This window comes from Meleagris gallopavo, chromosome 5, assembly GCF_000146605.3.
Source record: "Meleagris gallopavo isolate NT-WF06-2002-E0010 breed Aviagen turkey brand Nicholas breeding stock chromosome 5, Turkey_5.1, whole genome shotgun sequence".
Lineage (NCBI taxonomy): Eukaryota > Metazoa > Chordata > Aves > Galliformes > Phasianidae > Meleagris > Meleagris gallopavo.
Genome location: NC_015015.2, coordinates 45,004,221 through 45,017,089, shown reverse-complemented (window position 1 = coordinate 45,017,089; position 12,869 = coordinate 45,004,221).

The following is a 12,869-nucleotide window of genomic DNA, read 5'->3' as shown; positions in this document are numbered from 1 at the left end:
GTGACACCCTGAAAGATTCAGCTAAAATTTCACACCAAGAGACAGAGTTTAGGTAGCAAACAGTGAAGAAAGAAATCTCAATAAAGCATCTCCTTCTAGAAACAAACAAACAAACAAGCAAACAGAACAAAAAAACCTTCAGCACTCCAGGAAATGGATGGAGCATGCTAGCATTTTCTTCAGCAGGAATAAAGAGAATTTAAAATAGAGGTGCTGAAATAAGTTTAATTTTGGAAGCATGAATAGCATCCCTATAATAAAACAAACTAAAAAGTCAACAGAATGTCCTTGTCCATTATTAAAGATCTGGGTACATTTGTTCTCTGATATAACACTAAAGAAATTTATCTTTCTGTCACTGGTTCCTTTCACACGCTATCCTTGGTTATACCAAAAAAAAAAAAAAAAAAAGCAAAGCTCAGAAACATGCTGCTCTCATAAAACTGAAGAGCATTTATTTCTCATATTTAATCCTTGGTTTGCCAGAACACCCTTACAAGATAAACAATCTCATTTTCATGAGGGCCATGATACAGCAGGAATTATATTCATTCCAAATTTCTGTGCCATCATGCTAACATACTCTATGAAGCAGAAAGTATGTCCCCACACATCAGTCTGAGAATGTGAGAGACACCCTAGCTTAGTGCTACTTCAGGAGATCAGAATTCATCTTTCAGTAAGTATATCACTCCCTCAGTTGTATAACAGAATAAAATCACATCATTCTGTGCCTAGAGAAATAAAGAAAGGTCTCTCTTCTTCAGCAAGCAGGGTAAGCTCTGAATGAATTTTATGATTTAGCATGAGCACGATGCAAAATCTGCAGAAATCATTTTAAATTTTCTCTATGGTTCTCAGAGAGCTTTCAAGCATGCCCTGTTTTAGGAAGATGTTTGTGAATCATTAACTATTGGCCTGAGTTTGCTATCAAACACTAAAACATCTCATGTGGAGATTCTGACAGTTGGCAAAGCTTGTTTAAATTTCAATTTCAAAATAGCTCCAAATCTTCAAAGCTATGAAAGTCTGGAAAAAATTAAGGAAAAAAATCATTGAATTTTCTCACTTTTACACAAATTTTTCTGGGAAAAAGTGGTTTGAACTATCTTATCAAAATAGCTGAGGAATTTATAATATTTCCACATGCTCTGGCCACTCTTGGTTTCTCCTGTCCAGTAAAGCACATACTACAGACCCAGATAAAGACACTGGGCCCAAGCAGGGAAGCCACGAGCTGTATTAACAGCTGTAGTTGTGTGCATTTTCCATCCCCCATAACACCTGCACAGTTCTTCCCCAGCAGTAGATTTTGCAAAGCCAAGCCCTCTAGGAAGCCTGCTAAGTTTATAAATCTCTAAATGGTTGTGGTAGATGTAGCATTGCTCCAAACCTCCCACAATTTATGCAACAAATTGGATAGGAAATAAGACATAGACTAATACTTATGGCTCCAACTGAATCTCATTCTGCAGTTTATATTTCCCACTTTTTTTCTTTAAACACAAAAATGTCCATTTAAAGCCAAGTGCTTGAGAAATATCTCATCCAAACACCATACTAAACATCAAAGCGCCATCTCCATAATTCAGCATTCATTTGTGGTGTGCCTTCCATGATCAGAGCTCCCTTGCTCTTTTGGTCCTCTGTCCAAGAGCACAGAGTCCTACCTTCAGATATGGACTACGAAAATGCTGACTCCCATATGAGAAAAGCAAGGCAGATATTTGGACCCCACATGGAGAGTTAGCTGTTGACTAAAAGCTAATTGAAAGTCAAGTTGTCCCCATAGAAGCACATGTACCACTGATTGCAGCTCCTAAAACAGTCCTGCTTCCACGCAGCGATGGAACCCCTGTGTCAGTAACCCTTCTGAGGTGAAAGATGTAGTCCCCAGCTCACTCCTGGGAACATCTTGCCTAAAGCTCTGCGCCCTTTTGTTCACCTTCAGCATCTCTCCAATGGGCCAAAAATAATATGACCCTCAACAGAACTATTTCTTCCTGATTAAGGCTGCAACACAAATGGACCAAAGCCAGGAAGTTTAATTTTAAACTGACACTTTGTCCTTTAATTCCAGCTGTCAAGGAGGAGAAGAAGAAAAAAGTAAATCAGCTTCACAGAACAAGTTTTCCAGCCCTAAGTTTTAATGAAGTTTCTATGTCCTGGCTTTTTATGGTTTATGTTCCAAGCCTATCATTATTCAAGGGGCTGAATTGTTCTTTATTTTTTTCTTTAACTCCTTTGCTTTTTAAAGTGAAAAGGAGAGAGTCAAAGTCTTTAATGGAAAGTTCTCCAATGCATATTAATTATCTAAGAGACCAGAATGAATGCTTTGGTTAAATGCATATTTATAAATCTTTTTAAAATGTATAATATTTACTAATAGACTATAATTGTTCTAAGGATACCCAGTTCTGTCTGAGCAGGTAAATAACCCTTTGCAATTTTTAATTAGGTCATTTTATTACAGTGCTGGGAAAAAAAAAACAGCCATCCTGATAGGAGTCCGTAGTCTTACTTTTGCCTTCCTTGCTCAGAGAATTCAGTCACAGATATCAGGAATCTGTCGCTTGATGCAAATTGTACACATTCCAAGAGTCAATGAAAATATTATACACATAGATCCCCTAATTTGTAAAGATTTAGAAGGAAAGCTCCTTTTCTCACCTGCCACAACAGATGACTACTTTTAGTTTTATGTCTTTGATTCAGCATTGCAAGTTATGCTGGTTTTAGTCTTTAGACCAATTTGCAATTTATAATTCTCAGTGCTATATTCCCATTCCTCAGGTTCTGCTCTGAGTATGTGCCAATCAGGACACACACACAACAAAATAGAACAAAAACCTGACTCCAGCCAGTTATTTTGTTAAGTTGCTTGCAATCTAAGACTTAAACTAATTATTTGGACCCTGCTATCACTTTTTCTTTTTCTACTTCCCAGATTTCTGGCATTCAAAGTTTTGATCAAAAAACATTCACATTACATCTATCACACCCCTAAAGATTTACTGGTGAAGTTCAAAAGCAAGGGTATTGCTTCTAATTCACATTTTTTAAAACCTGAAGGCAAAACCATGGCACCCATTAAAAGGAAATCCTGACTATCTAGATAAGCAAATTGAGGCTTCTCTTTGCAAAGTTTGTTATTCAAATGCTACATAAAACTTTCCCATGTTTATTTCCATATGGAAGCTCTAAACTATTAACAGTTTTTGCATAACCTCAGATTTTGTTACAAAGAGCTTACACAGCTCTAATCTGCACATGAAACTCACACTGACGTCAGCGGCTGTTTTGAGCAGGGATCAAGGGCACACTGTGCAGTCCTGATCCCTTCTGCAGATAACCCAAAAGGAGAGTTTTAACCTTACAGCTCAGCAGAGAAAGTTAGATGCCAGGTGAGATACCTAAAAATAGCAAGCTTCAATCCTCAAACAAATGTTCTAACTATAGCATAAACCAAAAAATTCTTGGCATTCATATCCATTTTATATCTCTGTGGAATTATGCAATCTTTATTTTCATATGAAAGCCTGTTTAAACCATAACATGGTTGAATTTAAAACAGACTGTCCACCTGGTTTCCATCTTTATGCAGGTGATTTAAGTTTGAAAACAATTGTGGCCACAGATTTCATGTGCAAAATTTTGGGAGCAAGTGTTGCCCTTTGGACAGCATTGCCCTGACGGTGCAGGCTCTGAAAGCACATTGAGGCAGAATTTCGCTCTGTAGTATCCACTGTTAGAAAAGGTAGTTCTCAGGTTTATTTTATGGCCAGAATGGTGAAAAGATGAGGGTATTTTAAATCAGTACTATTGATTCTCATTTAATTCTGATAGATACAGAAATAATACTTGCATCTATTTATTACGTTTCTTTGTGGAAAATAATCTGTTCCACCTGACAAAGTATTCAGCCATTTTCCCAAGGAGTTTGCAAATAAAAAGTAAAGAAATACTCTTTGATGTTGTTAGAAAATGGGAACCTGCTGATGAATTTATTTTGAACTGTCAGCTCCAAAATCCAGGATCCAATCACACCTTTATTTTGGTGAAGGCAGGAATGAGGATTCAGGTTCACTGATTACTCACAGGGTCTCTACAACAAACTTTAAGTAGCAAGGGTTGCTCCATAATTAATGAATGCCTCCAATTTTATTATGTTGGCTCACAACATCAGAGGCAGATGGTGGTGGTATGGCAGTAGGGGTTGAACCCTCCTGCCAACACTCCATTACTCCATTTTGTTGCTGTATGACAGACGGCAGCAGAGGGGCACTCTGACAAAATGGCGTCAGATGTAAAATATGGAGCAAAACTGCATCACTGAACTCCTCCATGCAAAAAAAAATGGCACCTACTGACATTCGCCGACAGTCACTGAATGTTTATGGAGATCAAACAGTGGATGTGAGCACAGTGAGGTGATGGATAGTGCATTTCAGCAGTGGTAACAGTGATATGAAAGACAAGACACTTTACCAATTTCTTGACCAAAATCACATAGCAACGTAATCTCACATGCAAAATACAAACTGAGTAGTCTTACTGGTTGCTGTATTATATTAAAGGGTAATGAGGGGAGCCCAAATTAAGATATGTAATCATAGATCACATATATTTACCATAATCTCCTCTTTGTTTCTCTCTAAATGTTTTTACTTCTTCAGTTTTGTGTACAATTATTTATTTCCAGTGATTTTTATTTGGAGTATGCTGCTATTTTTGTTTGAGAGAAGTCTGGCCATGATTAACAAAAACTTTCCACTTGAGGGGAATTAACTGGTAGAACATGTTATAATTGCTTCCTAGTCCTTCAGCACCATTTTCAGTGCTGCACACATCAAAACCTTTGGTTTGCTTTGTTGCTTAGTTTGCTGCACAGTGTGTTGAAGGTTATATGGAACTGCCATATAACCTCCCAAGAAAGCAAATATATCTAAAACCAGCATGGTGAACAAGAAACAGTTGTATCATGATGCCAAAATATAAAGAACAGGGTTAAGGCTGTTTATCAAGCCTGAATTTTGAATTTTGAATTTTTTTAATTCTGAGGTGATAAACAGTAACACTCCCCTAATGAATTTTTTCATATTTCAAAACTTTCTACTAGCATCTCACTGGAGCTTTTCTGGGTCAGTAAGGAGAGCACAAGCAGTGAAGTGAAGCCAGCATGTTAGGAGCATGCCAACCTGTCTTTGCTTGATCTCTTTACTTGTTTTGCAATGAAAAAACCCAGGGCTCAGAATAGTAAGTCATCTTCCCTAAACACATTGTCAGGTCAGAAAATACTCATTTCACAATGAAGGTAGCCTACTCTTTCTCCCTCCCTCAGTGTGCACATACAGAGCATCTCTCTCCTTAAGAGCATATTTTACAACCTTAGCAAAAAGCCTTACACAAACCATACAGAATTGCATGTCCAAAGCATGTAATTTCTAAAGGGTCATAATTCAGTCAACTGAAAACTGACATTTTCACCTGCAGAAGTACACCTCCCTGCTTATTGTTATTTCTGTAGCCCAAGCCAGTTTTCCACTCATAACCATTTTACTTTAGAAGGTTATTCATAAACAAAATGGCCACAAGGATTTTTGTCTCAATAAACAGAAACATATTTCTCCTTCCAATTTGCTCAGAGCAGATCAGATTTTACCTCTGACCTCCCCCATGCAACAGTTTGCTTTCAAACCATTTTAGCACAGAAAAAATTTGGCCCAAGAGGTGCCATTTTCAGAAACTTATGTATGACTAAAAAGGAACAGGAACTAACCGCGGAAGAACAGCACTGGTATTTTGTTAGCCGTGACTTGACCTGACTTGACAGGTTTATATTTTAATGTGGATTTCCTCCCACCAGGGAGATTGTTATGCCCCATAAATCCAATATTCACAGAACTCCACTATCAGCTAGGGCTGGAGGATGAAAAATACTAGTGACAAATACAGTTTGCCTTAGGTATCCAAAAGAGAACTCTCCGGCATTGGAAGGAACCCAGCCATCCTCTCCACAAAAGCAAACAATTGTCTCTCCACGCCACAAACTCTCAGCTGCATATGAGGCTAAAAGCACATTTTAAATTGACAGGGTTAAGAAATCTGGAAGCCACAGGTATGGGTTGTTATCCACGCTTCTGTGGTTAGCAAGCTATTACACCTCTGCAATAGCTTAAGACTGCCAGAATCAAATGCACTTGGGTTCTCCACTTCCTTGAAGCTTCGAGCTTCAGTCTCTCTCTCAAGAGTGAAGTATAAAGAGATTACTAGCAGCAGCATCTCATACCTTCTCCTCTCCAACCTTGTAAATCTGAAGCTGCCCTTGGTTAAAAAGCTCTGATTTTAAATACTAACACTGCTTCTCTCCTTGTGTCTTTCTCACTCTTCGCTTTTCTTTGCAGATTTCAAGGTGATGACAAAAGAGAGAACAGTCTTAGCATTTGTTAATACCCACTTGACCCACAAAAGAAATTCACTAGCATTTGCGGCTTCTAATTTAAAAACCATTAGACCGTTCCGCTTGGCGGACCAGATCTAAATATTCTTAAAGGGGTGGTTTAATTTAATCATTACCTTAACAAGCCCCCTTTTAAAATGATGATCCGCCAAATTCAGGGGATTTGTTTTGGAATCTGATCCAATAACTGGCTTTGTACAAAGAGAAGCATAGCCGCATCTGATTTGGTTCAGAACGGGGTGATAATCATGAAAATTACTTTGCATATTTAATCACTGTGAAAACATGAGTACAAACTACTTTCTAGAGATTACCTTAAAAAAAATTAAAAAAAAAACCTTCAGGCTTTGCAGCAAGCATGCCAAGTACTTTGATTTACAGAGAATTATTTGGATTTTATAGAAAGCTCAGTGTTTCAAAGACTTCAAGCTAGTCAGCCACTGGCAAAGAAAAATTTTAAATACTAAAAGCAAAAAAGTTTTGTATAGGAAAATAAAAATTACGTTGAGATCAATTATCTTTCTGTTCCTTCCCCCCCCATTCCCAAGTCTATGCCACTTAGCAACACAAATTTGAAGCAAATACATTGCACAAAATCAGGGGTTCTCTCATCCTGTCAAAATCTCCCTCTCTAGGCTTGCTCTCCCGTGTTATCTAACACCAGGGCTGGTACAGAAGCAGTCAAACAGGGCATCAAGCAGAACTTTCATAAGGCTTGAAATAGGAGAGTCTGCTTCAGCACTGCTTTCTGGTACCAGTGTGAAGGGCTTTAGGAGAAAAACCAAAAAACTAAAAAGAAAAGAGACCAACAAAGCACACACGTGTCATCACCCTGTAGCTTCGGTTTTTTCTGTAGATCTCATAGTTAAGGTTCAGCAACACACAGAGAATTTAGAGAGAAATGCCCAGAGAGATCTGCTCTTCTTACCTAGATTAGATAGATAAATAGCGCCACGTAGACTAGCAGTTAGCAAGGGTACAAAAGAGACGTGTACATATACATGACTTGCAAAAATTTCCCCAAGCTGAAGGACCTGGATGCAAGGTGAGTATCACATGGTATGTAAAACTGCATTTGCTGCTGACATAAACAGGCCCAGCTCCACTATATCTATCCAAGCTGACTCTGCTTAACCCTTGGAGTGAATCAGCCCCTGCCTTTATTGTTATCTGCAATTGTTATCTGTTAATCCTTGCACTTGTGAGACACTGATGTTTGTAAATAACCGAGGATCTGGGAGTTACAGTGTAGGCAGGATATCTGATGGATAACAGCCAAAGGCATCTTAGATTATGAGGCAAGCTGTACCAAATAGTTGTGGAAAGCATCTCAGGGATGTTTACCTTTCTGTAGCTATTGCATACACAAAACTCACACAAAGGGTGCCTAAAGTTTGCTCTACAAACTGATGTAATATATACAGTAATATATATGTATCATATGGGCTGCTCTACTATGGATGCATGTTCCTATATGTGTCACACACAAATATATGTATAGAAATATATGTATACACCTGTATCTTTTGCATACTTTTCATATAGAGTACACATTCCTTGAAGCATTATATGTTCCACAGCTTCAGCAGTCTAGAGGTTAATGAACAGGCTTTTTCTCACATATGCACAGAACAGATAATTTTCTTTACTGTTCACGATAAGTTGAAGGAGTATTTGAGTGACAGACCAATTTGTCAATCAACTACAAAGTGTTGAGGAAGCTTCCTCTGCATAATTTTACACACACAGATCAAATGTGACCTCTGATTGCACGGTGGGTATGGACAGTCAAGGTTATGAAGTCCAAAGGAGTCACACAAATCAGTTTCCTTTCCTGAGCGCCTTGTCTTTCTAGGGTTATCTGTGCACTAAAATAATCACAGGATTTCAAGGGAAAGATGAAGAAATCCTTCTTTATTACTTTTAAGTGCATGCATAGCATGCATGTGTAAGGAGGGTGTACGTATAAATTTGTTGTGGAGCTTGAATGTCTATGTTTTTATTTTATAGCCCAAATTATGTTTTAAGGTCTCAACACAGAGACCCCGGTTCTGACATCTCACGCAGTTTCTCTTGAAAGCTATGTTTTAATAGCAGCACTGTTCATTTAATGTTAGCCACTTCAGATGATTTCTTTGCTAAAACCTGAATTATGAAAATTGCTTGTCAATTACCCTGGGTAGCTGTGTAAAAGATTATTGCACATTCACAGTGAAAAGAAACTTTATTTTCCCCACTTTCCAGTAAAAGCTAATTCAGAATAACTCCATTTAACAGTTATTTTATGCTGAAATACTGAATACCTCAGGGAGTCTTTTAGGGATTTTAAAGTCTCTTTATTTATAAATGATTCATGCTGCATTTTCAGAAAAACCTACAATTAGTGTGGGAAGCACAGAGACTCCTTTGGGAAAGGTAAAAAAAAAAAAAATACATGCATTATATACAGCCTTTTTATCTATTGTTGTTTTGCAGTGGACTATAAAAAGAAAAGAACTGGAAAAAAGCGGGTAGGAGATATTTTATCTAACCTTTTAAATATATGCCTCAGTTGACAGTATTTTGTGAAGTAGTTACCCTTATGATTTGTACAGCCCACAAAATTCTTTTAATGCAGGTTTCATTTTGGTTTGCACTTTCCAACCCCAGTTATAAATGAGCAAGCTAGCTAAGAGGAGAAGCTTTCTGTGGTAACACAGAAGGACAAATCTTTCCTTCCGTTAGCCCCTGGTGAGAATGATGGTCACTAATGTTTCCATATTGTTTGCTGCCTGGAGAGGTGCTATAACTTGAAGGTCTTTTCAATGTTTACACCAACAGGCATCAAAGATCACAGGGCCTCATCAGCTTTGCAATGAATCTTTCTGCTCTCTCACTCCAGACAGCAGATATATATTGCCTTAGTAGTCAGCACTGCAGGAATTTGTGTGCACACACCGTCCCTGTTACAAAGTGGCAAAGGCGAAAAGACAAGGAGCCTCCAAGGCTCCTGCAGCTTCACCCTCACTGTTGGAACCACAACAAAGATTGCAACATCCCTGCAGCAAGTGTCCAGTTAAGCCCTGCTCTCCAGGGGGAATGGTTTTATACAAAAGGAGATTTAGATTAGATGTCGGGGGAGGTTTTTACAGAGAGAGCGGTGAGGTGCTGGGACGGGTTGTGGATGTTCCATCCCTCCTGGAGGTGTTTAAGGCCAGGCTGGATGGGGCTCTGAGCAACATGATCTAGTACTTGATCAAGTGTTGGCAATCTTGCCCACATCAGGGGCGCTTGAACTTGATGATCCCCAAGGTCCCTTCCAACCCAAGCCATTCTATGATTCTATTATTTAAGGAACCAGAAACTTAAACCTCCATTCAATCAGACCTTTTCTGCATTGATACTAGTCATTTCCAAACAGTGCAACACTTATGAGAGAGTTGCACTCACATGAACTGCAAAGCCAAACAGACACTATCGGTTTCAGAAGGACAACAGCAATTTGTCTCCACACTGCCTTTGCACTGATGTTGGTACAAGTGACAAACCACCAACTGCAAACACAATTTCTCAGACATCACACAGGTCACCCACAGCCCTTCTATGATAGCAGCAGCATTCAGTGCAGCAATTGCAGATCTGGAAGTGCAATCATCCAGACTTGAAACCATCCAGACCTCTTTCCTCAAATGAAAAGAGACAGCAAGAAGGACACATGGAGACAATATCAGCTACTCATTTCATTGGCCAAATGTATAAATATGTAAGGTGTGCTTTAGATTTCTTTTTGCTATTGATATTATTTAATTTTATATGGAACATCTTAGACTTAAATCTAGAACTATACAAAATCTGCATCACAGTCTTACTGGCTTATATCCATCTTGACCCTTTCCCAGATAGCACCCAGTAGAGATAAGGATAGCTCTAAAATAAGCAGAAGCTCTTAATTTGCAGTTAGGTGATATTTTTCAGTAAATGTCAGCGAGTCATAAACATGAAGCAGCAGACTGCATTCATACCAGGATGTACTGCAGCATTACCCCAGTAGCTTAGATACCAACGGGTAGAAGGTGCAAAGGAATCACTTCAGCAACTGGGAATACCAGCAAGAAGGGTATCATGAAGTAACAGGTAAAAGCAGAACAGCATTGCTGAGATAGTTACTGTGCATCAACCCACTAGAAAGAAAAATGTGGTTCTTAACTTTTGGCTTCTTAACATAGTAGTAGTCTATATTTTTTAATTCTGCACATAATTTCACATGGCAGTGCTATAAAATTCAAAATACACAGCCTATTCAGTATCATGTTCAGTGTAGTATCAACCGAAAAGCTAACACACATCTCCTGTGCACTAGGCTTTCCACAACATCCACCAAACAAAGAGTGGGCTTTTTCTTTCTCTTTTGAAACCATAAAAATAGCTAAGCCTATCTAGCACTTCAAGCATCCTCCAAGCAGTTACCCTAATTATACCTTTCCAATTAAGAGTAAACTATCTGAAAAATTCTCCAGAACCTGGTGAACTGGTGAGTTGTATTACCATGTCAGGGAGGAAAATGGAAAAAGACAGAAAGAGAAAAGGAAGGAAGGAATATTTTTGTTTTAAATAATCTCCAAAATTAACCCACTCCAGGCAAGTTTTCCATGCCTAAGACTCAAATGATGGTGTGCAGTTTCCCGAAGGTTCCGGACCTAAGAAGAAACAGCATGATTTCTATAGCAGAAAGTTTGTTCTTTTCTTCATTTATATTGCCACAGCTCTCCCATCCAAAGAGCAGAAATGCATCAAGATCTGTGTGGTTTTCAAGCCAAGGAGATTTCTGCTGATTTTCTTTCCATGGGAAAACTTCTGGAAATTAAGGAGCAGGGATCCTGATAGCTGTGACAGGACAATTAGCAGAGCGAGATGAGGCTGAATCTTGAGGGCAGCTTCACTATTTTAGCTTCCTGGTAAAGACAAGGAGCCAAATCACTTAGACTCATTTCTCAGAATCAAATAAAATATTAATGATTGGGAACAACACATTTCATATTGCCAAAGCAGATTAAGCAGTATCTATATGCAAGTCAGCCATAATTTCCACCTCAGCTGAAGTCCTGCAATCTCTCAGATGAGTTGTCGCAGAGTTTTAGATATCTCATGGCCCAATTCTCTTATATCTGTGTGTGGATCCCAAAAATTCCACTGCTTGTACATCAAGATAGTTCACTGTGGGCATATCAGGAAAAACTCAGTACTATATAACAGTAGAATCAATACTATAGGAAGGGATGTAGAAGCAATGCTGAACTACAACCAAATTTTATTCTTATGTTACCTGTAGGAGAAATGCTATCACAACTTCCACAACTACAAAAAAATAGGTATAATTGTTTCATTCATTTTTTCTCTGCTGTTTTTTGTTGTTGTTACTGTTGCTTTTTTTCCCAGAAAGGAAAGCAAGAAGTGTATTTTAGGTAATGAATGAAATATAAGATGACAATGCAAAATATTAAATGAGAAAAATAACTGTATATTAAAAAAAAGATCCTCAGAAATTTGTAACATGAAAATAATCATTCTGGTGTTTTGTTTCTTCTTTATAAATAGGAAGGTGAGACGATTATGTTACAAAAGTTGGAAACTGAATGATCAGGTGTAATACCTGAAACTGCTTTTAGTCCTAAAAATAATAATTCATTTCACAATGATAAAAATGAAGATTTAACTTTTTGTAGTTTCCTTACCCTACTTTTTTTTTTCTAACATTTCAGCAATAAAATTGCAAGCTTCATACTGATGTTTTGCTACCCCTCTCTCTCAAGCCATAAACTGGTGTTAAATCACAACAGTATACATTTCATGATTCTGAATGAGCATCACTGATAGCGAACCAATCACAGTGCTTTCATTGACTAAGATAATCCTTAAATTTGATGATAAGCAAAATCCAAGAAGACATACTCCAAAGAAGACGGGACAGGAACAAGTTGGTAAGGTCCAGTTAGAACTGCAGGTCAGCCATTCCCTGTCAGGAGATCCAGCTCCTCAGAAAGTACTGCAGGATGTTGTAGTGTTTGTTCCTGGGGAAGCGGCCTTCCAAGGAAACTCATTTCAGTGGCCTTCCAGTTCACTGGAAAGCTTTCATAGGTTTCAGGCCACAGGATTAATGCCCAAATCCAGCAAAGCATATAACTAACTTTAAGCCTGTATGTAATCTCAGTTAAGTCAATTAGACTGCCTGTATGCTCCAAGGTAAGCAGATCTTGAAGTACTTTGCTGGTCTGGTGTGATTATCCCTCCTGATGCACATAGTAACTGCTAACCAGTACACTGCAGAAACCTGCCTTCTGCTGTCAGATCTGAAATGCATCTCTTGAGTACCTGATGCACATCAGCAGCCCTGCTACAGCTTTCCTGAACCCACAGAAGGGCTGAGCAAAGA